Below are 27,462 nucleotides of genomic sequence, written 5' to 3'. Positions count from 1 at the left end.
GCTGGCACTCGATTCACTGAGCCACACCAGCCAGGGCTGAATCATCATTTTGTCTAACATATCCACGCTGCATGTTTTACCCACCCATTAGTCACTTAATCATCTTCTTTGTTATCAAATAGACTGGTATCACAGTGCAAATGTTAGCCTAACATTGTATCCCAATACCTATGTCATTAACCTCACTTCATCTCATCATGAAGGCATTGTATTATCTCACATCATCACAAAGGAAGGGTCAGTACAGTATAATGAAATATTTTGAAAGACATGTCTTTCAGTATAGTATACTGTTAAAACTGTTCTTTTTTACATTGTTGTTGTCAATCTCTTACTGTGCCTAATTCACATATGAAACATTTTGTAGATGTGTATGTATAAAAAAATATGTATATGTATGTATAAAACTCAGTAATATAGGTAGTTTCAGACACCCACTGGGGTCTAAGAGCGTATCCTCCTCAGATAAAGAAAGACTATTACAATATAAGATGACCACATTTATTGTTGTAAAATGTCAGCCCAAGTCTATTAAAATTAGGCCATCAACTCAATTATAATAAAAATTATCCATTCTTGTGTTTAGATTATATTGCTGTTTCTTATATCTGACACTGTAGCCCCGTTTTTCAAATTAAGCTGAAAGTTCCAAAAAATTTACTTTAGCTCAGAGAAATAGAATTGCTTGAGAATTTTAACACAAATACTTCTTTTATTAGGAAGATTAGTTAAAATTCAGAGAGAGAGAGCATGAGTGTTATTACTGGTCTTAGAAATATTTTGCCCTGTAGATTATCTTTATTTTTAGATATTTTAGATTTTATATATCAATTATTTAATATGAGTTTAAAATATCATTTTAAGAGCATTAAACATACAAAGTATATAGGAATTAATTTAACAAATCTACAACAAAAAATAATTATTGAGGGACATAAGGCAGACCAAAATAAATGGAGAGTTGTAACATGTTTACACATTGGACTTTTTACTTTTCAAAAATTCCAATTACCTACAACTTAATTCTTGATTTAATAAACCAATATTTAAAATCCCAATTTTGTAAAATTGACAAGCTAATTCTAAAAATCATATGGAAATACAATGGACATGAAAAACAAAGAGTACTTATGTATAGACACTAAAGATAAAGCTACAATAATGCAATGATAATGCAGATGGCATAGTTTGTTCTTGAGGATAGACACATTCACTGATAGAATACAATATCTTAGAAATAAATCCACACCACACATACGTAGACACTTAAATGTAAGGTGGTCTGCAAAGCAGTGGGACAAAAATAGCATTTCAATTTAAAAAAGCTGCTCTAAGTAGATATTCTTATGGGAAAAAATAAATTAGACACCTACTTCACAAAGAAAAAGTCAATTTTAGTTAGATCAAAGGCATGAATGTGAAACCAAAAATACATATTATAGAGTATACTATAGAAAATCATTTCCAATAATTTATGGTAAAAAATGATGTCTGAAAGAAGAGATATAGAGTGCAAAATATAAATTAAAATAACACAATTTAGTAAAAGTGTGAAATGCTTAAGGGGAGTTTACAAAATTAAAAGGCAAGATTCCAAGTGAGAGATTTGTTACATATACAATAGGAAATAAACTAGTATTTAAATAAAGAATGCCCACAGCAATGAGAAAAAGAGAGGTGAGACAGACCAGAAGGTAATTCCCAAGTGCTGAAATCTAAAAGGCTGAAAACACATAAAAATTTTCAGATATTGACAATAAGTAAATGCAAATTATAAAATAACATATCACCAAACAGGAAAGTATAATAGTAAATATTGACAAGAATGCAGGTACCTAAATCTTTTTTTATTTTTTATTGTTGTTTTTATCACAGTGGTCCCAATTTTCCTCTGTTGCTCTCTCCTGCCCTGCCCTCTCTCCCCTGCCACTACCACAGTCAATACCCACCCTCTTGTCCATGTTCAGGGGACATTTACACTTCTTCTTTGGGCCATTCCCTGTCTTTCCTCCCTTATCTCCATCCCCCCTCCCCTCTAATCCCTGTCAGTTTGTTCTTTGTGTCCATAACTCTGGTTCTATATTGCGCATTTGATCGTTTTGTTCCTTAGGTTCCCATAATAGGTGAGATCACATGGTATTTGTCTTTCACCATCTGGCTTATTTCACTTAGTGTAACACTTTCCAGTTCCATCCATGCTGTCATGAAAGGTAGGAGTTCCTTCTTTCTGCTGCATAGTATTGCATTGTATAAATGTACCACAGTTTTTTGATCCACTCATCTACTGATAGGCACTTAGGCTGTTCCAGCTTTTGGCTATAGTAAATGGCACTGCTATGAACATAGGGTATGTAGGTTCTTTTGAATTGGTGTTTCAGGACTCTTAAGGTATAATCCCAGCAGTGAAATCATTGGGTTAAAAGGCAATTCCACTTTTACTTTTTTGAGGAAATCCCATTCTGTTCTCCGTGGTAGCTGCACCAGTCTTAGTTTCCACCAACAGGGCAGTAGGGTTCCCTTCCCTCCACATCCTTGCCAGCTCTTGTTGTTGGTTGGTTTGTTAATGATAGCCATTCTGACTGGTATGAGGAGGTATCTCACTGTGGTTTTAATTTGCATCTCTCTGATGGTTAGTGATGATGAGCATCCTTTCATTTGTCTCTGGACCCTCTGTGTGTCCTTCTTGGGGAAGGGTCTGTTCAGGTTTTTTGCCCATTTTTTAATTGGATTATTTGTCTTCCTAGAGTTGAGTCATTTGAGTTCTTTACATAATTTGAAGATTAAACCCCTGTCCAAGGTATAGTTTGCAAATATGTTTTCCTATAAGGTTCATTCCTTTTTCATTTCCTTAATGTTTTAATTAGCCCTGCAGACACTTTTTAAATTTGATGTGGTCCCATTTGTTTACTCTTTCCTTTATATGCTTTACCCTAGGGGAGGCACCGGTGAAAATATTTTTGCGTGAAATATCTGAAATTTTACTGACTATGTTTTCCTCTAGGACTTTTGTGGTGTTGCTGCTTATGTTTAAGAGCTTTGTTTATTCTGAGTTTATTTTGGTGTATGGTATATGTTGATGGTCTCTTTTCTTTTTTTTTTTTTTTTNTTATTCTGAGTTTATTTTGGTCTATGGTATATGTTGATGGTCTCTTTTCTTTTCTTTTTTTTTTTTTTTTGCATTTACCATTCAATATCTCCCAGCACCATTTGTTGAAGAGGCTATTTTAACTCCATTTAATGCCTCTGCCCCCTTTGTCAAATATTAATTGACCATAGAGACATGGGTTTATTTCTGGCCCCTCTATTCTGTTCCACTGATCCATATGTTTGTTCTTATGGCAGTACCAGACTGCATTGACTACAGTGGCCTTGTAGTATAGTTTGATATTAGGTATTATGATATTTCCTATTTTTTTGTTCTATTTCAAGATTGCTGCAGCTATTCAGGGTTGTTTTTGGTTCCATGTAAATTTTTGAAACATATGTTTCAAATCCGTGAAATATGTAATTCGCATTTTAATGGGGATTGTGTTGAATCTATAAATTGCTTTGGGTTGTACGGAGATTTTAAATGTGTTGATTCTCCCAGTCCATGAATATGGTATATGCTTCCATTTGTTTGTATCTTTCTTAATTTATTTCTTCAGTGTTGTGCAGTTTTCTGAGTATACATCTTTTACCTTCTTGATTAAGTTTGTTCCTAGGCAATTTATGCTGCTTGTTGCTATACTAAATGGGAGTTCCCCCCTAGTTTCTGTTTTTGATATTTCATTGTTCGTATACAAAAATGCCTTTGATTTCTGAATATTGACTTTGTATCCCACTATTTTGCTAAATTCACATATTAGATCGAGTAGTTTTTGGTGGAGTCTATAGGGTTTTCTATGTACACTATCATGTCATCTGCATATAATGATAGTTTTACTTCTCCTTTCCAATTTAGCTGCTTTTTATTTCTTTTTTTATCTGATTGCTGTTTCTAGAACTTCTAATACAATATTGAATAAAAGTGGTAGAAACAGATGTTCTTGTCTTGTTCCTGATCTTAGGGGAAATTTTTTTTTTTTTGCCCATTGAGTATGATGTTGGCTATAGTTTTCTCACATATGGCCTTTATTAGGTTGAAGCATACTCCCTCTCTTCCCACTTTGCTAAGCCTTTTTGAATGGGTGCTGTACTTTATCAAATCCTTTTCAGCATCTATTGATATGATCTTGTGATTTTTGTTTTTGCTTTTGTTTATGTGATGTATTACATTTACTGATTTGCAAATATTATACCATCCTAATATCCCTGTGATGAATCCCACTTAATCATGGTGGATGATCTTTTTAACGTATGGCTGGGATGCAGTTTGCCAATATTTTGTTTAGGGTTTTAGCATCTATGTTCATCAGTGATACTGGCCTGTAGTTTTCTTTCTTTCTTGTACCTTTATCTGTTTTTGGAATTAGGATAACATTGGCTTCATAAAAAGAGTTTGAGAGTTTTCCTTCTTCTTGAATGTCTTAGAATAGTCTGAACAGGATAGGAGTTAGCTTTTCCCTAAATTTGTGGATGCAGTACAAAATTATCTAAAAAAAATTGAAAGTAAAACTGTCTTATGATCCAGCAATTCATTTTCTTGGAATGTATCTGAAAAATTTTTATTTATTTTTTCTTTTTATTTATTGTTGTTTAGTTATAGCTATCCTGCCTCTTTCCCCATTGCTCACCACAACCTCATCCCCCACACTCCCACAGTCAATTCCCTCCATTGTCTATGCCCATAAGTCCACTTTTTTTTAAAGATTTTATTTTGTTTATCTTTAGAGGGGAAGGAGAGAGGGAGAGAAACATCAATGTATGGTTGCCTTTCGTGCATCCCGTGCTGGGAGTTGGCCTGCAGGGTACTGGCCTGCAACCCAGGCATGTGCCCTGAATGGGAATCGAACCTCGACCTTCTGGTTTGCCGGCCTGTGCTCAATTCACTGAGCTACACCAGCCAGGGCCCATAAGTCCACTTTTTGTGCCCCTTTGCCTGCCTCCTCCCTTTCCCTCCCCCATTATCCCCCTCTCCTCTGGTCACTGTCAGCTTCTTCCTTTTTCTGAGTCTCTGGTTCTATTTTGTTCATTTGTTTGTTTTGCTCATTAGGTTCTACTTATAGGTGAAATCATATGGTATCTGTTTCATCAAATTTCTTATTTTACTTAGCATAAAGCTCTCCAGATCCATCCATGTAGTCACAAAAGGTAGAAGTTCCTTCTTTCTTTCTGTTGTTTGGTATTCCATTGTGAAAATGTACCACAGTTTTTGGATCCACTGTTTTACTGATGGGCAATTAGGATGTTACATGTACTTAGTCTGGAGATAACTTTCATTTCTTTCTTTCTTTTCTTTTCTTCCTTCTTACCTTCCCCTTCCCACAAAATTATCTCCTGAAATAACATAAATATTTTTATCTTATTGTTATTTAAAATTAAAATGTAGTTTCAGTTAACTAAAATGCAAGCAGAAATTCATTACTAGATCTTAATTATTTTAGTACTTGAGTATAACATTTTAAAAAATATTTCAACTGTGTATAGTGGTTTTGTCATCTTAAAGTCATGTTTTTCTGTGAGTTTGTATCATTTCTTCCTTTATGATAATGTGTGGGACTAGGTCATTATTTTGTCAATAGGCTGGAATAACTCTATGCCTGTTTCTTTCAGGCAATTATTCTTTGAAATAATGGTTACATTTGGAATGATAGCTATGAAAATTAAGACATACATATTGTAAAGTTTTTTACAGCATTTGACCTATTCAAGTTTTATTTTAACTTTTGTTGCCTTTACCTTAAACATTTAAAAAATTCTTTCTTGCTTTTTATTTTTAATTAAATTTATTAGTGTGATATTATTGAATATGTTCATATCAGTTCCAAGTGCACTCATCTATGACCCATCATCTGTATACCACATTGTGTGCCCACCACCCAAAATCAAATCATCTCCCATCACCATATACTTTACCCCCTTTACCTTTTACTACTTACCTCATTCCCTTCCTTCTGGTAACCACCATACTGTTGATTGTTGGGAAGTGCTCTGCTTGATTTCAGGAATTGTAACTACCCCCATGGCTAAGAATGAGTGAGCGACCTCCAGAATGTGAGCCACAGGAGACAAAGCTTGTCTTTGGTAGCAAACACTGCCTCCGCTTACTCCCTTACCCCCAAAGCATGGTCAATGGCCCATGACATGTAAGACTCCTCTCAGGGAGGAGCAACCTAAGCGAGACATGATCACTTGGGAGGCCATCATGGAAAGACTGGGGGAGGGAGGTGGCGACAAAGAGGGAGCAATGGACCCTTCCCCCTCGGCTATTCTGACATAGCCCAAGTCCCCATGTCCTCAGGGAGAAGTGCTTCCTGGCTGTAATCCACTTAAGCCTGAAAACCTGTGATGGGGAAGGCAGTGCAGACCTGTGCTGGAAAGGGCGGGTTCCCCCCTGGTAATCAGGCCTAAGAAAGAATATGTAAAAATCCTGTGAAACCTGCTTTGTTTAGAATGCCCTCATTTAAATGATAAGGTTCCAAGCAAGAAATTTGTTCCTCAAAGTTTTATGGCTCATTAGCTATCGGACCCTGACTGAGAATAAGCCCTCATAGTTCTTTGAATGCTATTTATTGTTTGATCCTTACCTGTATTCTTGTGCAAATGAACCCAATAAAAGGCCCTTGAGGAAGGGGCTATTGGCCTTTCCCCTTTGAGGGATCTGCTACCTTTTTTCCCCAAGCTGATCATGTCTTGGTAGTTTCACTTTCATTCATGGCAGACGGGACTTTGTGGGCAAAGTTGCCCCCACAGTTGGTTGTTTCTATGAGGTTTTTTTGTCTTATTTTCTCATTTGTTACTTTTGCATATATATCCCATATATGAGTGAAATTATATGCTTCTTGACTTTTCTGTGTTGACTTGTCCATGTGACTTATTTTGTTTTTGTTCCTGTGACTTATTTTGCTTACAATGATATTCTCAAGATCCATCCATGTTGTCGCAAATGGCAGTAAAAATTCTACTTTTAAAAACAAATTAAAAATTCTAACATTTGCTCTTATGACTCCGGTGATTCTTGTGAGCTTCATTGGTGTTTCTTTTATTTGTACACTGAAGAGCTTTGACATCTTTGCTCTTAGGCATTTGCTACAATAGGAGGGAAAGTTCCTAGATTCTACTAAAATGTGCACTTACTGAGGAAATAATAGGAGTTAAGAAGAAACACACTAAAACAAGTGCCCTAAATTAGTACAAAATTCTATTTTTGTGTGCGTTAGTATTTCTGTGTTCTTACATGTGATCTCATGTCCCATCATGATTGAGTCCATGACTTCTATATGAGTTCATGAGATAAAAGTTCTATTCAAGTAACTAGAACTAGAGTTCAAGTAAACTAGACAATCATGGTTGTGGTTATAAGATAAGCCCCTATAAAGCAGAATGCAACAGTTTATCTGAGATGTATGGTTGCTGCTAACATTTGCTGGTCTCTCTTTCTCAGGCTATGGACAACTATGAGAAATCTACTCAATATTTCCTGCAAAATTTTCCTGAAAACATGTTTAATGTATATAATTCAAACTTATTTTTCTGGTATTCTCTCCCCATGATTTTTTTTCAGGATTCTAAAAGGAAAATATTCTACGATTCTTTCATGACAATACACACAAAACAATCTAAGCTAATTCTTGTATAAATGGCCCAAATCTTATATTGCCATGTTTCTCAATACCCATTACAGGTTTAAATATTCATGGCTTTTCTTGCTGAGGGACTGAACGTTTCCATCTGCCCTGAGTGCAAAGAAATCTGCCTGCAACTCTCAGTTCCTGACAAACACGACAAAGAGCTTGCTCTGAGCTGCTCATATGTCCACATTCACGATGTGAAGTTTTTCACATTAGCCATCAAATGGCTATCTTACTAAAAGGAAAGTTAGTATAACTGAGAAAGGAATAAAACTGTCTTTAGTGCAATGTCATTATATAAGACTTGGATGCTATGTGCATGAAAGAACAAATGAGAGCCAGAGGAAGTACGCTGTGAAGTCTTATTTTAAAAGACAAGAATATACAATGATTGTAATATTTGTTAGTATTTTACATTTCCCATTGTAACAGGGTGCAGTCAGGAGGGGAGGCCCCAGAAAAACGATTTGGAATGGGATCCAGAGCTCAGGGTATCCAGGAAATATTAAGATGTCCTCACTCCCCCCCTCCCCAGGTGTCAGTTGGGGGAAGGGACAAATGGAGCAGGGCCATTGAGCAACAGTTTCTAAGCTAACCTCTGGAATGGTCATTTAACATATCTATAACCTTTAACTGGTTTCATAGATATGTGAAATAGCTATGGCTATGCTTTGAGCCAGGGAGAAGTGAGTGGCTGCTACCCAGGATGTAACTGGGGGGCTGGTCCCCTGAGTTACAGCACCTGCGTGAGAGCTTGGAGTTGATCGGCTCCACACCATGGGGCCACACCTGCCCAGACTAATGCTGGCAGCCCAGTAAACTTGTAATAATACGGGAACCCTGGCAGGTGTAACTTATCGTGGGAGGAATCAGAAATAGGAGTACAGAGGAAGATTGGCGCGGGGATTTAAACCCAGACATGGCAGTCATTGGGGAGAGCCGTGTGGTTTTGGTCAGAGTGAGGACCCCCTCTTGCCCAGGTGAAGGGGAGAGCCAGACGGTTTTGGAAGAGTGCAGACCCCTGCAGCCAGGTGGAAGGGAAAATCATTTGGCTTTGCCAGAATGGGGACCCCTGCAGCCAGGTGAAGGAGAAAGCTACACGCTTTTGGTCAGAGTGCTGACCCCTGCAGCTCTGGTAGAAGAGGCCCACGTGGCTTTGGGGTGCTCCCTTTGGCTGAGTGGCCTGGAAAGCAGGAGAGACTTTGCCTGAAAAAACGGGTACAAAGAACTCTTTCCAGTGGACCTTGAGAAGGTGCCACATGACTTTGGATTAACTGGAGATCCTGCCTGGATGGTGACACAGCTGACAGTGCCCGCGGCCTGGAAACACAGACGTGTGCTTCTTTTCCTGGAATACGGTACACTGAATTAGGGCAGGGGGAGAAGGAAGCGCTGTGAATGGCTGTGGTTATCCTAAAGTACTTTGATATTTTTATGGGGACATTGGGTCACTGCTTTAAGTCTATATAGCTTTAAATAAACATTTCCTTTCCTTTCCCAAAATCTCTGGCATTGAGAGACGTCTTTCCAATTGGTGGCGGAAAGACGAGCCCAGTAGGTATTAGTATACCATCCTTGGGAGGGGCCCTGTTTTCTGTAGCAGTTTTTGGCATCCCTCAGTGGGCCAGATGTTGCACCCCCCGCCTTGGACCTCTGTTCAGTAACACCATCACATTCGATACTTTAATTTGCGTAGATTTTAGTGATTAATTTTGGGAAATTAAGCTATCACTTTTAACTTTCACATAAATTACTTTTCTAAGTATTGAAATGGACAAATGTAATAAATACTCGGAGAAAAGGCACAAGTATCTTACATCTCTTCTTATAAGTTGCTATTTAAGAAAACAATAATGAAGGCAGGCATTTTAAGAATTGAGAAATCACTGTTTAAGTTATTCTTAATATATATATATGTATATATATATAACCTATAATAAAGACTTTAAAAAGTCTCACTTAGAAGTGTTAAAGACAGTTCCATTTTTAGCTTTTTTGAGGAAATTCCATACTGTTTTCCAGTGACTATACCAGTCTGCATTCCCACCAACAATGCAATAGGATTCCCTTTTGTCCACATCCTCACCAACACTTGTTAATTTATTAGTGATAGCCATTCTGATTGGTATGAGGTGTTATCTCATTGTGGTTTTAATTTACATCTCTCTGATGGCTAGTGATGTTGAGCATCTTTTCATATGTCTGTGGGCCATCTATATGTTTTCCTTGGAGAAGTGTCTCTTCAGGTCTTTTATCCATTTTTAATTGTACTGTTTGTCTTCCTGGTATTGAGTCATAAGAGTTTTTTTAATAAATTTTAGAGATCAAACTCTGTCTGATGTATCATTGGTAAATATGTTCTATATGGTTAGTTCCTTTCTCATTTTAATGATGGCTTCTTTAGCCATGCAGATAATTTTTAATTTGATATAGTCCCATTTGTTTATTTTTTCCTTGATCTCCCTTGCCCTAGGAGATGTATGGGAAAAAATATTGCTATGTGGGATTCGTGAAATTTTCCTGCCTATGTTTTCCTCTAAGACTTTTGCGGTGTCACAGCTCATATTTAAGTCTTTTACCATTTTGTGTTTATTCTGGTATATGGTGTTAGTTGGTGGTCTGGTTTTATTTTTTGCATGTACCAGTCCATTCTCCCAACATAATTATTGAATAGGCTATTTTATCCCATTGTATGCTCAAGCCCCCTTTATCAAATATTAATTGACAGTATTCTGCTGCTGGGAATGTATCCTAATAATCCAGAATCACCAATTCAAAGGAACTTATGCACCCCTATGTTCATAGCAGCACTATTTACAATATCCAAAGGCTGGAAACAACCTAAATGCCCATCAGTAAATGGATCCAAAAACTGTGATATATTTACACAATGGAATACTACACAGCAGGAAGAAAGAAGGAGCTCCTATCTTTCATGACAGCATGGATGGAACTGAGGAGTATAATACTAAGTGAAATAAGCCAGTTAGTAACAGACAGATGTCATATGATTTCATTTATAAGAGGAATCTAATGAACAAAATAAACTAATGAGCAAAATAGACTCATAGGCATGGAAACATGGAAGAGACTGACAGGGACTAGAGGAGATGGGGGAAGGAAAAATGGTGGAATGAAGGGGAAGGAAGTAGTCAAAAAGCATGTATGAATGACCCATAGACATAAGCAACAGGGTGGGAATTGACTGTGAAAGCAGAGGATAGGAAGGGTGGAGGAGGGCAAAAAGGAAAAATTGGGACAACTGTCATATAATAATAATAATAATTTAAAAATTAAAAGAAACAAAAAAGTGCCTATATATTTTAAATTAGTAGCTGAAATCAGATAAGTTAATAACATTGTAAAAGGATGATATGAAATGAATAAGAATAATGTAGCTGCAATTTATTGAACACATACTAGATGCCAAGGTCTATGCTAGGCACTTGATATAAATTAGTCAGTACTAATAGCAATCTTGCAAGATAGATGGATTTAGCTTTATTTAAATGGTGGAAATTTAAACTTGGCATTTAAGAAATGTGCCCAAGTAACACAGGAAAAGTGACCTCAAACATGTCAACTTCTTCAAAAACCCATACTTTACCATTGCACTGTCTTAGAAGATGATGTTAAAATATAGTTAAACACAAGAATCACTTTTTTATCTTCCTTCTTCCATATTCTTCCCATCCACATTTCCAATCAATTTAGGAAAATGATTGGTAAGACTAAGATAAATAAAATGTTTTCCAATATGAGTATTTTGGGTTTTAGTCAGACACAACGACAGAGTTATCGGTGCGACAGTTAATCTCTTGTACGTCTAAAAGGTGTTCTGAACTCCCTAGGACATACTGATTTGTGGCTTTAACCCTTGCCAAGATTTCTTTCTACAGAAATAAAATGTTTAAGTTACAGAGGTGGTAAATAGAAGGGAGTGGTGATGTGGTGATGAGGTTTCCAGAAGGAATTACCAGGACTGATATAATGTGCTCTTATATGAGAGCCTAAATATTGCTTGCTATTTTAATTCAACCAAAATCAAGGTAAGAAAAGTAGATCCTCTTTTTAACGAATCACATCATTTGTTAGTTTTAGGAAGCAAATTATGATTTTATGGGTTGCAAAATGCTAGGATAAATAGTAAGGGAAATTATGAACATGTCTTAATTGCTTCTTATTTTTCAGAATGGAAGTGGCAGCTATCTTTTTTCTCAATAAATTTTGAGTGCAGTTCTAATTCAAAATGAGGTATATAGTAAAAACCCTCTTAAAATTATTCTCAAATATTCTTACTGTGTTTTTAATCTCTTTATCTAATAAATAAAACCTAAAAAGGTGAGTAGTTGTTGTATATAATGATAAGAATTTGCAAACATAGAAGTTCCTTTAATCTAATTTCCTATCAAGTTATTAACTTCATTCTTATTAGTTTCTGGTGAAATTTTAAAGTAATAAAATGTGGTATGTCTTTTATATATTGAGTTTAATACATTAGAATATATTCTGATTGAGCCCTTACAAATTAAGATCTCATTTATTATCAGCAGAATGACACCATTAGAGAATATGTACCAGTATTGAGATGCTCACCAACAAATCAGACACTCCTGTGCTGACTGAATTTCAAATGGAGCCTAATCAGTACAAACATCTATTCATAGCTATGAATAAGATGTTAGAAAATAAATCTAAAGGTATATTAGTCACAAGCATGACTCTTTTAAATCAGATATGACTCTTTTAACTTGCTTTGTTTTCCGCTGATAGCTTGCCGGTCTGTTCTTCTCCACTAATTTCACAACCCAAACACTTGAGAAGACTAGTGCAGATCCTGAGAATTTCGCAGTTGTGTTTCTCAATAAAACTTCAAAGCTAAAAGCTGATGGTATCCCGTGAGGGAAAATAAGGGAGCCCAAGGCTCCAGCATTGCACAAGTGAAAAAAAAAAAAAAGTACTTCTGTGGCTTTCTTGAATTCTCAGCTCCTCACTCCTCTGAGGTTTCCAAGAACCCCAGTTCCCAGTTATCTGGTTACTTTCATTATTTATTGAAAAGCACTATGGGGAGCAATGAGTTGCTCTCCGTGGTGTTATTTTGTAGATAATGAATTAATGAACAGAGTAGCAAAGGGAATTGTGCATCAGGAGAAAAGAAAAAGATATTTGTGTGTAGCAGAGAAGAAGCTAGGGGAAAAACTGAGAAAAAAAAACTTCTATGGAATATAAAAAGAGGTGCTCTTTTCCCAATGCTTCATTTCTTTCTATCACATAACTGAAATGATGAGAAGAGAAACAAAACAAAATGTAACAATCCAACTATCAAAAGAGCCATTGTGTAAGGGCAAGTCCTCACCTTTTGGACCTTAAAACATATATTAATGACAACAAACTCATAACTATCAACCACTGAACCTAAAAAATAAAAAACTAAACAAATGATTAGAACAGGAACAGAATCACAGAAATGGAGATCATAGGGAGGGTTATCAGCAGGGAGGGGGAAGAGGGAAAATGGGAGGAAGGGAAAAAGAAGCATAATTTGTAGGCATAAAATAGACAGGGGTAGGTTAAGAATAATACAGGAAATAGAGAAACCAAAGAACTTATATGTACAAGCATGGACATGAACTACATTGGGGAAGGGAATGCTGTAGGGTGGGGGATGCAGGGAGGAGGGGAGATAAAGTAGAGAAAAAAGAAAACAACTGTAATAGCATAATGGATAAAATATACTTTAAAATGGATATATTAAACCTATGTCAGAAGAAAAATAAACATGCTATGCAATAGTTTTAGCTTAAAAAGAATGAATGTAAATGGCTGAGAAACATCTAGTCATCAGAGCAAAAGCCAGTATTTTTGCTCTATGGTAGAGATAGACCAATTCAGAGACTTAATGGCATTCAAAAAATCCAAATTTTCATTTCAGTATAGCTCTGGAATCTACAGGAGATAGCACTACTCTTCCCATGTGAAATGTCTCCCTTGGTCCACTAGGTTTGTTTTTCTAGGAGGTAGGAAATGATAAGGCTGCTGGATACTCTCAGAAACGTTTCTTGTGGTTTCTTTGGAAACAAACAGATCCATAGAACTTCTATAAAAATCACAGATAAATAGATAGTAAATCTGCCTTTTGACCCAGCAATTCCACTGCTAGGATTGTATCCTAAGAGCCCTGAAACACCAATCCAAAAGAACCTATGCACCCCAATGTTCATAGCAGCACAATTTACACTAGCCAAGTGCTGGAAGCAACCTAGGTGCCCATCAGTAAATGAATGGATCCAAAAACTATGGTACATTTACACAATGGAATTCTATGCCACAGAAAGAAAGAAGGAGCTCCTACCCTTTGGAACAGCATGAATGGAACTGAAAAGCATTATGCTGAGTGAAATAAGCCAGGTGTTGAAAGACAAATACCATATGATCTCACCTTTAACAGGAACCTAAACAGCAAAACAAACAAGCAAGCAAAGTACAACCAAAGACACTAAAATAGAGAACGGGCTGACAGTGTCCAAAGGGGAGAGGGGAGGAAATTTCAGGGGAAAAGGGGAAGGATTTACAGAAACTATTATAAAGGACACATGGACAAAAACTAAGCGGGGTGGATATGGGAGGGAGGTAGGGAGAACTGAGGGGCGGGGCTGGGATGAAAGTAAAAGACAGAAAACTGTACTTCAACAACAATTGAATATGTTTTTAAAAAGATGATAGATAATGCCTCTTCATATGGAGTACAAAACAAATTAACCTATAGTAAAACCTGCCATATCACATTTCTAAAATATTGCCACTCTTTAAAAAGTCTCTATTTAAACATTAAATATTCAATGAAAATTTTCTAAGTGGAATTCCATTGCAAATACCTTTAATTATGAAGCTACATTTTTCTTCCCAATAACATAAAGAGTTTTCTCCTCTTCCACTCTTCTGAATTTTTTTTTTACAAATAAGGGAGCAGGTGGATTCAATGGTTGCCATGTGTATTTGCATAAACATGAATAGGAACTCTGAGGGTTTACCAATATACATATTAAATCCCTACATCCATATACACAGGTATGAAGAGAATATAAAACTTGGGGTCAGCTAAGAGTTGAGGTAGAATGTCTCAAGATGACAGTAAAATGAATAGCAAGTATGAATTTAAGCAAAATTATTAGAAACATTGAAAATATGAAATTGAAATGAGAAGCTGTGCTAAGAATGAACTATCAATCCAGAAGGCAAATCAAGACCAAATGATGAAAGAAGACAGTGTCTGCAATGTCAATATCATTGGTCTTGTCACACTGAAATTTGTTAAGTGCTGAAAGTAGAGTTGACTTGGATGAACCTTTTTTAAAATATATTTTATTGATTATGCTATTACAGTTGTCCCATTTTCCCCCTTCACTCTCCTCCATCCTGCACACCCCTCCCACCCACATTCCCCCCCCCTTTCATGTCCATGGGTCATAAGTTCTTTAGCTTCTACATTTCCCATACTATTCTGCTCTCCCCCTGTCTATTTTCTCCCTACTGTCTGTGCTACTTATTCTCTGTACCTTCTCCCCGACTCTCCTCCTCCCACTCCCCTGTTGCTAACCCTCCATGTGATCTCCATTTCTGTGGTTCTGCTCCTGTTCTAGTTGTTTGCTTAGTTTGTTTTTGTTTTAGGTACGGTTGTTAAGAACTGGGAGTTTGCTATCATTTTACTGTTCATATTTTTTATCTTCTTTTTCTTAGATAAGTCCCTTTAACATTCAACACTTGATGATGATGATCTCTTTGAACTTGACCTTATCTGGGAAGTGCTTTATCTGCCCTTCCATTCTAAATGAAAGCTTTGCTGGATAGAGCAATCTTGGGTGTAGGTCCTTGCCTTTCCGGACTTGGAATACTTCTTTCCAGCCCCTTCTTGCCTGTAAGGTCTCTTTTGAGAAATCAGCTGACAGTTTGATGGGAACTTCTTTGTAGGAGACTTTCCCCTTATTTCTTGCTGCTTCTAGAAGTCTCTCCTATATTTTAATCTTGGTTAATGTAATTATGATGTGCCTTGGTGTGTTCCTCCTTGGGTCCAACTTCTTTGGGACTCTTTGAGCTTCCTGGTCTTCCTGGAAGTCTATTTCCTTTGCCAGATTGGGGAAGTTCTCCCTCATTATTTGTTCAAATAAATTTTCCACATGTTGCTCTTTCTTTTCCCCTTCTGGTACCCCTATGATTCTGATGTTGGAATGTTTAAAGATGTCCTGGAGTTTCCCAAGCCTCTCCTCATTTTTTTGAATTCTTGTTTCTTTGTTCTTTTCTGTTTGATAGTTTCTTTCTTCCTTCTGGTCTACTCCATTGATTTGAGTTCCAGTTTTCTTCCCATCACTATTGGTTCCCTATGCATTTTTCTTCATTTCACTCAGAGTAGCCTTCATTTTTTCATCTAATTTGAGACCAAATATGAGTAAACTAATTCTGTGAGAATCCTGATCACCAGTACGTTGAACTGTGCATCTGATAGGTTGGCTATCTCTTGGTCATTTAGATGTATTGGCTCTGGGGCTTTGATATGTTCTTCCATTTGAGCCATTTTTTTTGGTCTGGTTGTGCCTGTTACATAGTGAGGGGCGGAACCTTAGATGTTCACCAGGGTTGGGCAACCCAGTTACTGGGTTGTGATGCTGTATGTGGGGGCAGGATCAGAGAGGGGACAATGGCACTTGCTCCACTCTCTCTTGGATTTCAGTCCCCTCTGCCATTTCCCACAAGCAAATTGGGCCCTTCTTGTGTTGGTTCTCAGGTGGGTGGGCTTGTGTACATTCTAGGACCTGTAGGTCCCTCCAGCAAACTCTCCTGTGAGGCTGGGAGTCTCTCCCGGTGCCTTAACCCTCACAAGTGTTTTCAATAGGTGCTTTTAGACTTTATTTCCCAGCGCTGGAGCCCTGGGTCACATGATCTGTCTTGCTGCCCATTTTTGTCTTGCTTATCCATGCATGAATGTGTGACCTCAGTCACCCACCTGCCTTGCGTGCCTCACTGGGTCTGCTCGTTGCCATCCCACACCCAGGATCTGCCAGCCACTTCCTGTGCACCCGGGTTCACCAGTCACTGTTTTTTCCTGCTGCAACCCCTCTCCACTGGCCACTGACTCTGCCCTTTTACCAGTGTGGGTGAATGGTTGTCTGACTTCTGTACAGTTCAATTTTTTTTTCAGTTCTGGTTGTGTTTTTGTTTCTAAATTTTTGTTGTCCTTAATTTTGGTTGTGCAAGGAGGTACGATGTGTCTACCGACGCCTCCATCTTGGCTGGAAGTCTTGAATGAACCTTTTTAACAATAAACTTAAGCACATATAACTAATGAACAGTTCCATCCTGATCTATGTATGGTATAGTTGACATGAATTTTCAATGTTTTCTTCATAGCTAAGCCCTTCCCCCCTTTCTTTATTATGCTGTTGTAAAAAAAGGTGGATGTTCTAGAGGAAGAGAGACCAAGCTATTGGCTGTGATGTATATTCACATTGTACCTTGAGTCACAGTATATGAATCTACTGCAAATCTAAAGTATATGGGTAAAAGTTTTCAATATCATCAGGATTGTATTAGTCAGAAGCTAAAAGTATATGAAATTGTAACCAAGTATACACCCGACACAAAATGAGCACACAATAAATGTTAGCTAATATTTATTTTATAATGTTTAAAATATTCCTTATTATTTTATTAGGTCACATGAATTCAAGTTCGTGATGTTTTCCTATCACTTGTTTAGTTTGTTTGCTGTTAATTTTTATTTATTCTTTCTTCTTTTAAAAAATATTTAAAATGTTCTTAGTATTAATTATTTCAGTTTTTGTTGTTAATATTTTAGTCCAGTTATCTTATTTTTTATTCTATTTCTCTATAACATTAACATTTTATTTCTCTTAATTTCTTTAAAAAACCCTCATTAAGTTTTTTGGATTAAAGCAATTTTTCCTTTTTTGGGGTGCTGTTGTATTTTTCAAACTATTGTTAGATTTTAATTTTTGTCCATTTATCTTATTTTGCTGGTATTTTATTTTGCAGTGTTTATTTTCACTTTAAAATTATTGCACGAATGTTTCATATTATAATTCACACAAATTTTCTCAGTAAAGATACAGAAGCCATAGATTTAGGGATGATTAATTATAAAGACCTCCTTTACCCATCCCTTCTCCTCCCTGAAACTCCGTATCTAAGGCTCTGCAGTAAATCTGTGCAAGCAGGCAAACAAAACAAATAATGCATGATTTCCCTGGGTTACAGGGAAAATTTGCTGGTTACTTCAAGATATTTTCTGAAGATTCGGGATACGTTCAGGTAAGCCAGGTAAGCCACTTGAATGGCTACAGTGTTTTGTTTTAACATCATACACCATCTGATATCTTTACTGGCAGCTCAGTGCTTTGAAATTTATCTGATATAGATAACAGACTGAAGGGTGCCAGAGGGGAAGGCATTTGGTGGCCTGGATAAAAAAACGTGAAGGAATTAAGAAGTACAGATTAGTAGTTACAGAATAGTCATGGGGATGTTGGGTACAGCATAGAGAATATAGTCAATGATGTTGTTATGTCTATTTGTGGTGCCAGGTCAGGGTTTGAGATACTGGGGGACATATTTTGAAAAGTATATGGCTATCTGGCCACTCTGTTGTATACGTGAAATTAATACAAAATGGTGTTGACTGTAAACTGTAATTTAAAAAAAGATGTATGATATACAAAGACCATGGATTTTGAGCATGCTATACTCAGTGTCTTCCTTTATCATACAGCATATTTATAATCTGTATATAAGCGGAAGAGCTGCTTTTCCAGAAGATACCCGTAATCAATAGCTCATTGGATCCACATCTAATGGAGAAAGGGTTTCTACCTTTTGACCACAGGCCCATAACTGTAAAGGAGCTCTCAAAATGCGGGTAGCAAGAACTAGACTTCTTCTTTTGCTCTATGAGGAAACAGGGGAACACCTTTCCTATTATTTCATGGTAATTCTAGTGATATTCTCTTTCAGGCATTTAGTTGTGACATTTCCTATTGTTGAGCTCTGCTGAGAGTTTGGCACTTCAGATATTTTGTATTCAATTCTTACCATTTTTACTGTGATCTGTGCTAACCTGAGGAAAAGCAATGACACTGTTTTGCATATACATTACTTAAATCATGTCCCTATTATGCTGAATGTAACATTTTGTCATAGTATTTATGAAGTGTATTTTGTAATATGATACAACTTTCCGTCCAAATAATTTGCTTTATTTAGAATAAAAAATAAAGAAAAAAAACAAATGAGAATACATCAAATTAAAAAAAGCTTCTGCACAGCTAAAGAAACCATAATCAAAATGAAAAGGGAAATTTCTGTATGAGAGAACATATTTGCCCATGATATATCTGATAAGGGTTTAATTTCCAAAATATATAAAAGTGTACAACTCGACACCAGGAAGATACATTTAAAAAATAGGCAAAGGACTTGAATAGACTCTTCTCCAAAAACAGACATACAAGTGGCCCATAGATATATGAAAAGTGCTCAACACCACTATCGGGAGAAATGCAAATTAAAACCACAGTAAAGTATCACTTCACACCTGTCAGAATGGCTAGCATTGATAGACAATAAGTGATGGTAAGGATGCGGAAAAATGGGAACCCTAGTGCACTGTTGGTGGGAATGCAGACTGGTGCAGCCATCATGCAAAACAGTATGAAGGTTCCTCAACAATTAAAAGTGGAACTGCCTTTTGACCCAGTGATCCCACTTCTGGGGATATGTCCTAGGAATACCAAAATGCTAATCAGCAAAAATACAAGCACCCCTCTCTTCATATCAGTGTTATTTAGAGTAGCCCAGATCTGGCAATAGTCCCAGTGCCCATCAGTAGATGAGTGGATAAAAAAGTTGTGGAACACTTGTACAATGGAATTCTATGTGGCTGTAACAAGGAAGGAACTCTTAGCCTCTGGGACAGCATGGATGGACCTGGAGACTGTTATGTGAAGTGAAATTAGCCAGAGAAAGAAAAACACCATATGATTTCATTCATATGTGGAATCTAATGAACAAAATAAACTGACAAACGAAATAAAGCCAGATGCATAGATTCATGGGACCGACTGACTGTTGTCAGATGAGAGTGAAGGCTAGATGATAGGAGGTAAAATGATGAGCCAAAGAATACATATGTACGATTCATGGACACAGGCAACGGTATGGGACTGCTTGGGGCATGCACTTTATGGAGGTAGGCAAAGGGGGAAAATATGGGGACGACCTTAACAGCATAAGAATAAAATATAATAATAAAAATAATTCAGAAAAATTAATAAAAATGTATCTCAAATTCCCAAATGATTTTTTGGGTCTCTCGCTAAGTTTTATTTTCAGACTTTGGACACACTTGGTATATAATTTCAATCATTTATTTTTCTCTCTTTTTAAATATATACAGTCAGAATAAAATAGAAAAAAATGAGCAATTTAAGAGTTTAAGAATTTTTGCAATGATGCTAGGGGAAAAAAGCAAATATAGATAAGAAGAATATTTAAAGTGTGCACATCAAACACTACATATTGTAAGCAATTAGTGTATATCATTGCAGGTTATTTTTATGTAATGTAAAACAGTACATTAGTAAATTAATATAAAAGTTTCATATACAGTATAGGTTTTATACATTGTGTAGATAAGTTATTTATCTTGGAATAGTTTATGTACATGAGTTTTCTGCTGGTCATGTTCCTATAGTTACTTTTAATGTAAGTGCTTAAATTTTAACCATAAGATGTTTAAGTTCTCTTAAAGCAAGAAATGTCTAGTATTTCTTCTATATTTAAAAAAATTATCCCATTATATTTATCATGTATACAATCAATATCTTAGTTTATAACTTCTGTTACACAAGTTTTACAATGAGAAAAACCAAATGTAACTATGAATTTTGACTTGCTTCAAGTTTATTTATGAAATATAAGCCTTTAATCCATCTATAGCGATTTGTGGGGTTTTAGAAGAAATTGCTCATTTTTATCATTTTTGATACACTAAAAGCACTGCTCTGGTATAAAAATCAGAAATGTCAGACTTGGTCTCTGCTTTTCTAAAAGAAATTTAATCCACTTCCAGCATCCAATAATTGGTAATTTATCAGAGATACGGATTTCTTTTTAGTTTCTACAAAATACAGAATTCTTGAATACTAACAACATCATTTGATCATGAGGTGTAATGCCGACACGAATAAGGGCATGAGCTTCGCAGTTCACTACAGTTTCTGCTGCTCCTTGTGGCAGACCCACACCCGCCTGCCTTGGCCTTTTATGACTGATTGATGACTGCATGGCCATTTTGTATGTTAAAGCGGAGATCCCAGCTCCACTGCCTTTTCCTGTCTTTTACCATCCACACACATCCTGCTTGTCAAGCAATCATGAATCCTTGAATTTTGTCATATTCTGCCACACTTGGCTAAACAGGCTTTTTAACAGTAACATGCTCATGATATTAGGGCTGCAAATGCAATTATAACAAACCTGATTTTTTTTTTAGTAAAAATGCAGGGATGTCTTTTATTTTCTACTTAAAAACAACTAATGAAGTGTGACTGTGATTTTCATGGTATGTATACTTGAAGGATACACTTGAAGTATATTAGCTGATTATTTATATTAAATTATAGTCCCCTGGTGTTTTGAAATAGTATCATAGTGTATGCCCAACTTTAGTTCATGTTCATAAATGTACCATCAAATTCAAAAGGCAAGGGCAGACTTCAGATATGACCATGTACACTGCTCAGCTTCAGAGCGTTTTGTGGTGAACAGCAGGGCCGAATGAGAGGTGACAGCTTCCCACTGGTGCGATGGGCACCTGCACAGCAGAGCTCAGAAACGCCTGGAAGAGAGCTGGGCAGTAAAAAGGGTTGAGGGCATTCCAGAAAAAGTCCCAGGAAATTAATAATTAAAAAAAAACTAGTAGGAGAAAAATATATAGAAGACAGCATTTTAATAAAATATTGCGAAAAGTAAAACACTTGGTAACATATTGAATGATAGAAGTAGTAATGAGTTTTGAGCAAGAAAATGTGGGATTTAAATCCTTACACTTTTGATATTTAGCTGTTTAATGGGTTGCATTGGCCTAGAGGAATTAGTTAATGTCTTTGACCTGTAGTTTCCTCATCTTTATAATGGCAACTATATATGCTTAACAAATATGTTTGAGATACACACTCATATACTTGGATACATACAGTCGCATATATATATATATATATATATATATATATATATATACACACACACACATATACACACACATATAGTAGTCATACAATAAATAGTATCATTACATATTACATATTCTTCTGCGTGCACACAGAATATCATCAGGATGCATGATATTTGAGGCCACATAATATCTAATAAATTTAATAAGGCTGAAATCATATTAAGCATCTTTTCTGAACAATGATCTAAAACTAAAAATCAATTATAAGAAGAAAACTGGAAAAAACACAAATATGTGGAAGTTAAACAACATTCTACTAAATAACCAATAGTTTAACAAAGAAATTTAAAAAATCTTAAGACAAATGAAGATGGAAATGCAACATTCCAAAATCTATGGGGCATGGGAAAAGCAATCCTAACAGGGAAGTTTATAGTGATGTAGGCCCACCTCAGGAAACAAGAAAAACTTGCCCTGGCTGGTGTAGCTTAGTGGATTTAATGAGGATGGCAAACCAAAGTGTCACTGGTTCAATTCCTAGTCAGGGCACACACCTGGGTTGTGGGCCAAGTCCCCAGTAGGAACACATGGGAAGCAACCACACATTGATATTTCCCTCCCTCTCTTTCTCCTTCTCTTCTTCTGTCTCTAAAAATAAATAAAATGTTTAAAAGAAAAAAAAACTCAAATTAAAAATAAATCTAAACTTACATCTAAAGGAACTAGAAAAAGAACAGGCAACACCTTAAGTTAGTAGAAGAAAAGGAATAATAAAGCACAGAGAGGATATAAATGAAATCAAGACTAAAAGAACAACAGTTATTAATGTAATTAATAGCTGTTTTTTGAAGATGAAGGAAAAATGGTAAAACTTTAGGTAGACTCATCAAGAAAAAAGAAAAGGGGCCTAAATAAATAAAATCAGAAATGAAAGAGGAGAAGTTATACCCAACACCACAGAAATAATGAGAATCATAAGAGAAAATTGTATACCAACAAATTAGACAACCTAGAGGAAATGGATATGTTCCTAGAAACATACAAGACTGCATCAGAAAGAAACAAAAAACTGAACAGACTGACTACAAGTAACAAAATTGAAGCAGTAATCAAAAAATTCCCAACAAACAGAAGTCCATGACAAGATGACTTCACAGGTGAATTCTACAAATATTTAAAAAAAGAATTTATACTTTTCCTTTTAAAACTATTCCAAAAAAAATAGAAGAGGAAGAAATGCTTCCAAACTCATTCTAAACCAGACAAAGAAATTGCAAAAAAGAGAAAATTATAGACCAATATTTTTGATAAACATAGATGCAAAATGTCTAAACAATGTATTAGCAAACAGAATTTAACAATACATTAAAAGGAACATATGCCGTGATCAAGTAGACTTTATTCCAGGGGTGCAATGATGGTGTGAGATACACAAATCAATCAATATAACATAGCACATTAACAAAAAGATAAAAATTATATTATCACACTAGCTGCAAATAAAGTACATGACAAAATTAAACTTCTATTTATGATGAAACCCTCATCAAAGTGGGTATAGAGAAAACATAAATTTTAAAGTTGAATTACTATTTGACCCATCAATTCCATTGTTGTGCATTTATTCAAAGAAAACAAGAACACATTCAAAAAGATATAAGCACCCTGTGCTCATTGCAGCATTATTTATAATTGCCAAGATATGGAAGCAACCAAGGTTTCTATCAATGGATGAATGGATAAAGAAGATGCGAGATTAGATAGATAGATAGATGGATGTTAGATAGATAGATAGATAGATAAGATAGATAGAGTCTGTCCAGAAATCCATTCTCATTACATTGTTAATGTAATGGGAATAGTTTGCATGGCATCAATGTAATCTGCAGCCAAGGTAAGTGAACTGGAATGCACATGTGGCAACAGTGGGTTATTCACTGTACTAGTCAGTTGGTGTAGTAAATGCCATTGAGTGAGCATGTGTACTGTGTGGCTGTCACATTCAAAATGACTGAGCAAGTGGAGCAATGAATCTTTATCAAATTTTGCCTTAAGCTTGAACATTACTCCACAGAAACTATTCAGACATTCAGAAGGCTTTTGGGGATGATACAATGAATGCAGCACAAATGAAAGTGTGGCATAAATGTTTCAAAAATGTTCAAAAACCTGTTAAACGTGATCCATGTTCTGGAAGGCCTGCAACAAGCAGAACACCTGAGACTGTTGAACTTGTAAGGGCTACAATCAGCAAAGGTCAGCAAAGCCAGAAGTTGGAGTAGTTGAAACAAAGTGACAAACTGTGAAGGTGTGAGTACTATTAAGAGATTTAACCTGCCGGTCTTGATGGTTAAATGTAAGAGGACAAGGCATTGGAGAAATGAAATCATATTCATGGTTTGTTTATTTGTTTGTTTATTCACTTATTTATTTAATCTATTCGAAGGGTGAATGGTTTCGTGATTCACTAAGATGGAAAATATAAGAAGAGGGAGAACACGACTTAGAAACATAGAACATTTTCCTTATTTACTAACAAACTAGTAATTTCAGTTTGATGTCTTTCTTGCATTTTATTCTGAAATGGTGTTCTGATATTTGTTACATGGGTCCAATAGAACCAGTATATTTAGATCTCTAAGGAACATGTGATATTTATTATATTTATGCTTTACAGAAATCTCCATGAATGAAAGAGCGAGCCTCTTAGGAGCACTGACTGGGTTAAACTAAATACACTAATTTCACAGCCGATGACTTGAATAATCTCACCAGGCTCTTTGTGACAGCTTCTTGTTCAACATTTCAAGGGGATTCTATGACTAAAATACATTTTCAGGAGGCAAGCCATCAATCCTTCAGTTTTGCTTGGTTCTAATCTGTGGAGGGAATCTGATAACCAGAACTCAGAGTCAAAAACGATGCATGAAACAGTACTCAAAATACGTTGAAAAGTGAAAGGGATGATGAGATTGGTTGTTCATCCCTATTTATTTCCCTTCTTGAAGGAGGGGAAACAAATTCTGACAGAGGCCTTTCAATGTTTCTTCCAGGGCAGTTATCCTGGCCACCTTACTCCACACTTAACCCACCCAATACAAAAGTAATTTTGTTTGTTCTAATTGTATTCATGAAAAAATTCCATTTTACCCAATTTTTAATTTTCTTGCTGACTCCTGCTCCACATGTTCCACACATACCCGGAGATAAGGGATCCCTAGTATAGTAAATGGCGACAAAGAGAGTGTGAGATTAATAGAGGGGGGCAATACATCATGATTCAAAGTGTGGAATGCAGCGTTAGTCCTATCCATGTGCAGATCTAGACTCTCAGTCAGCAATGTTCCGCTCCTATGCCACGCACACTTCTAGGCTGCCAGAATGTCTTAAACATGTAACACCTGACTATTTTAGCCAGGGATCCTGACCTCTCTACCCTTAGATTGTCAGGTAAAAAATGGCAACAGCCAGCACAACAATGGCTGGCTAGTTTGAATGAGTCAAAATTACACTTATTGTTGTCAGAGTGGCAAAAGACATCTGTTTTTGGTGTGCTGCAGAATTATAGTAATTAGTTGATGTGTGCCATGAGACCAAAAAAAGTTTGAAAATCAGTGCTCTAGACGGTTGTGGCTGTGTGATGATGATAATGTATCAACTTTGGTTTCCTTGTGTAAAATGGCACTAATATTAAATAAGTCCTAGAATTAGCAGGCTGGTGAAGTTAAATATATGACTTACATTTAATGATATTAAAATGTAAAGTGATCTAATTAGAACATTCATAAATTAACTGATCTAACACAAATTCAAAGTCGGTGTTTAGAGAACTTTATTGTTTATCAAAATGTTAATACCACCTGGCTGGTATAGCTCAGTGGCTTGAGCATGGGCTGCAGACCAAAGAGTAGCCGGTTTGATTCCCAGTCAGGGCACAGGCCTGGGTTGTGGGCCAGGTCCTCATTTGGGGGCCATGTGAGAGGCAACTACACATTGATGTTTCTCTCCCTGACTTTCTCCCTCCCTTTCCCTCTAAATAAATAAATAAATAAATTTAAGAATATTAATATCATTAAGTGTTTTTACTTAGTTTATACCTTTTTATATAAACTATAACTTTATTAGTTTAGATATTGTTATTCAGATCATATATTTCTTGTCATATGATCGTTGTTCCACTACTATTATAAATAATTGTTGTTCCATGTAATTGTAAGTACTACACAACATTCCTCCCTGATCCTAGCCCATTTCTCTATCTTCCTGGGCTTTATTAGTGTTGTGTTAACTCTATTCTCTCCCACACTGTGCCTACTTTCTATCCTTCACTCTCAATATATCTCATCATCTAACCTTGCATAAATGCTGTGTTTTCTGGATTCAGCTCACAATCCTTCCCACCTCTCTTTTTCACCTTTTATAAAAACTAGCTAATTGGGTGTAATATCATGGTTAATGCTATACTTATCCAAAGGATCTCCTATATCTTCTTCACTTGTTGGTACTTTAAATTCCAAGAATACCCTGCCACTGTCTTAATCCATTTTGCCTTCCCCCTGCCACTGATCTCATAAGATAGTAGGTGGGAGTTGCAATCACCAGTATATCTGCTGAAAGAGAGAACCACCCACAAAGGAACCACCAGCAGATAAAATCCCAAGTACGACCAGATGGCCCATACAAACAAACAAACAAACCAAAGAAAAGGGCAACCAACCGTAGAGCATCCAGACAAGGAGATCAAAGAGACCACATCACTGAATAACATAAAATTCCTGCCATAGGAGTTCACCCTACAGAGAGAGCTAGCAAAGCAGAATATCAGGAAGTGCAGAAACAAAAAAGTCACCTAAAATGGGGAGACGACATAAGAACTTGCATTTAAAAGGGATGGAAGATTTTCCACTAAAAGAGCTAAATGGAGGTAAGCAAACTATGAGATATAGCATTCAAAATAATGGTTATAAGGATGCTAAAGGAAGTCACAGACAACTACAAGGAACTGAGTGAGAACTACAATGGTATGATAAAAGGAAATAGAAACTATAAACAAAACCCAGGAAGAAATGAAAAATATAATTTCTGAAATAAAAAAACACACCAGAAGGAATTACTAACTGGCTGGATGAAGCAGAGTACCAAATTTGTGAGCTCAAAGACACGGTAGAAAGAAACAGCCAGATAGAACAGCTACACACAAAAAAAGACTAAAAAAATATGAAGATAGTTTAAGGGAACTCCAAGATAACATGAAACTCAACAACATTTGAATTATAGGAATACCAGAAGGAGAAGAAAAGGAGCAAGGGATACAAAAAATATATTTGAAAAAATAATGACAGGAAACTTTCCAAACCTGGAAGAGGGAAAAATCACAAAAGTACAGGGGACGCAGAGTCCCAATCAAGATAAACCCAAAGAGGTCTACTCCAAGACCTCTCATAATTAAAATGCAAAGTTTTGAGACAGAGAATCTTTTTTTTAAAAAAAAAACATAATGCATTTTAA

Source organism: Sturnira hondurensis, unplaced genomic scaffold (assembly GCF_014824575.4).
Source record: "Sturnira hondurensis isolate 20B ecotype Veracruz unplaced genomic scaffold, ASM1482457v3 Scaffold0005329, whole genome shotgun sequence".
Taxonomy (NCBI): domain Eukaryota; kingdom Metazoa; phylum Chordata; class Mammalia; order Chiroptera; family Phyllostomidae; genus Sturnira; species Sturnira hondurensis.
This window is presented reverse-complemented; position numbering follows the sequence as displayed.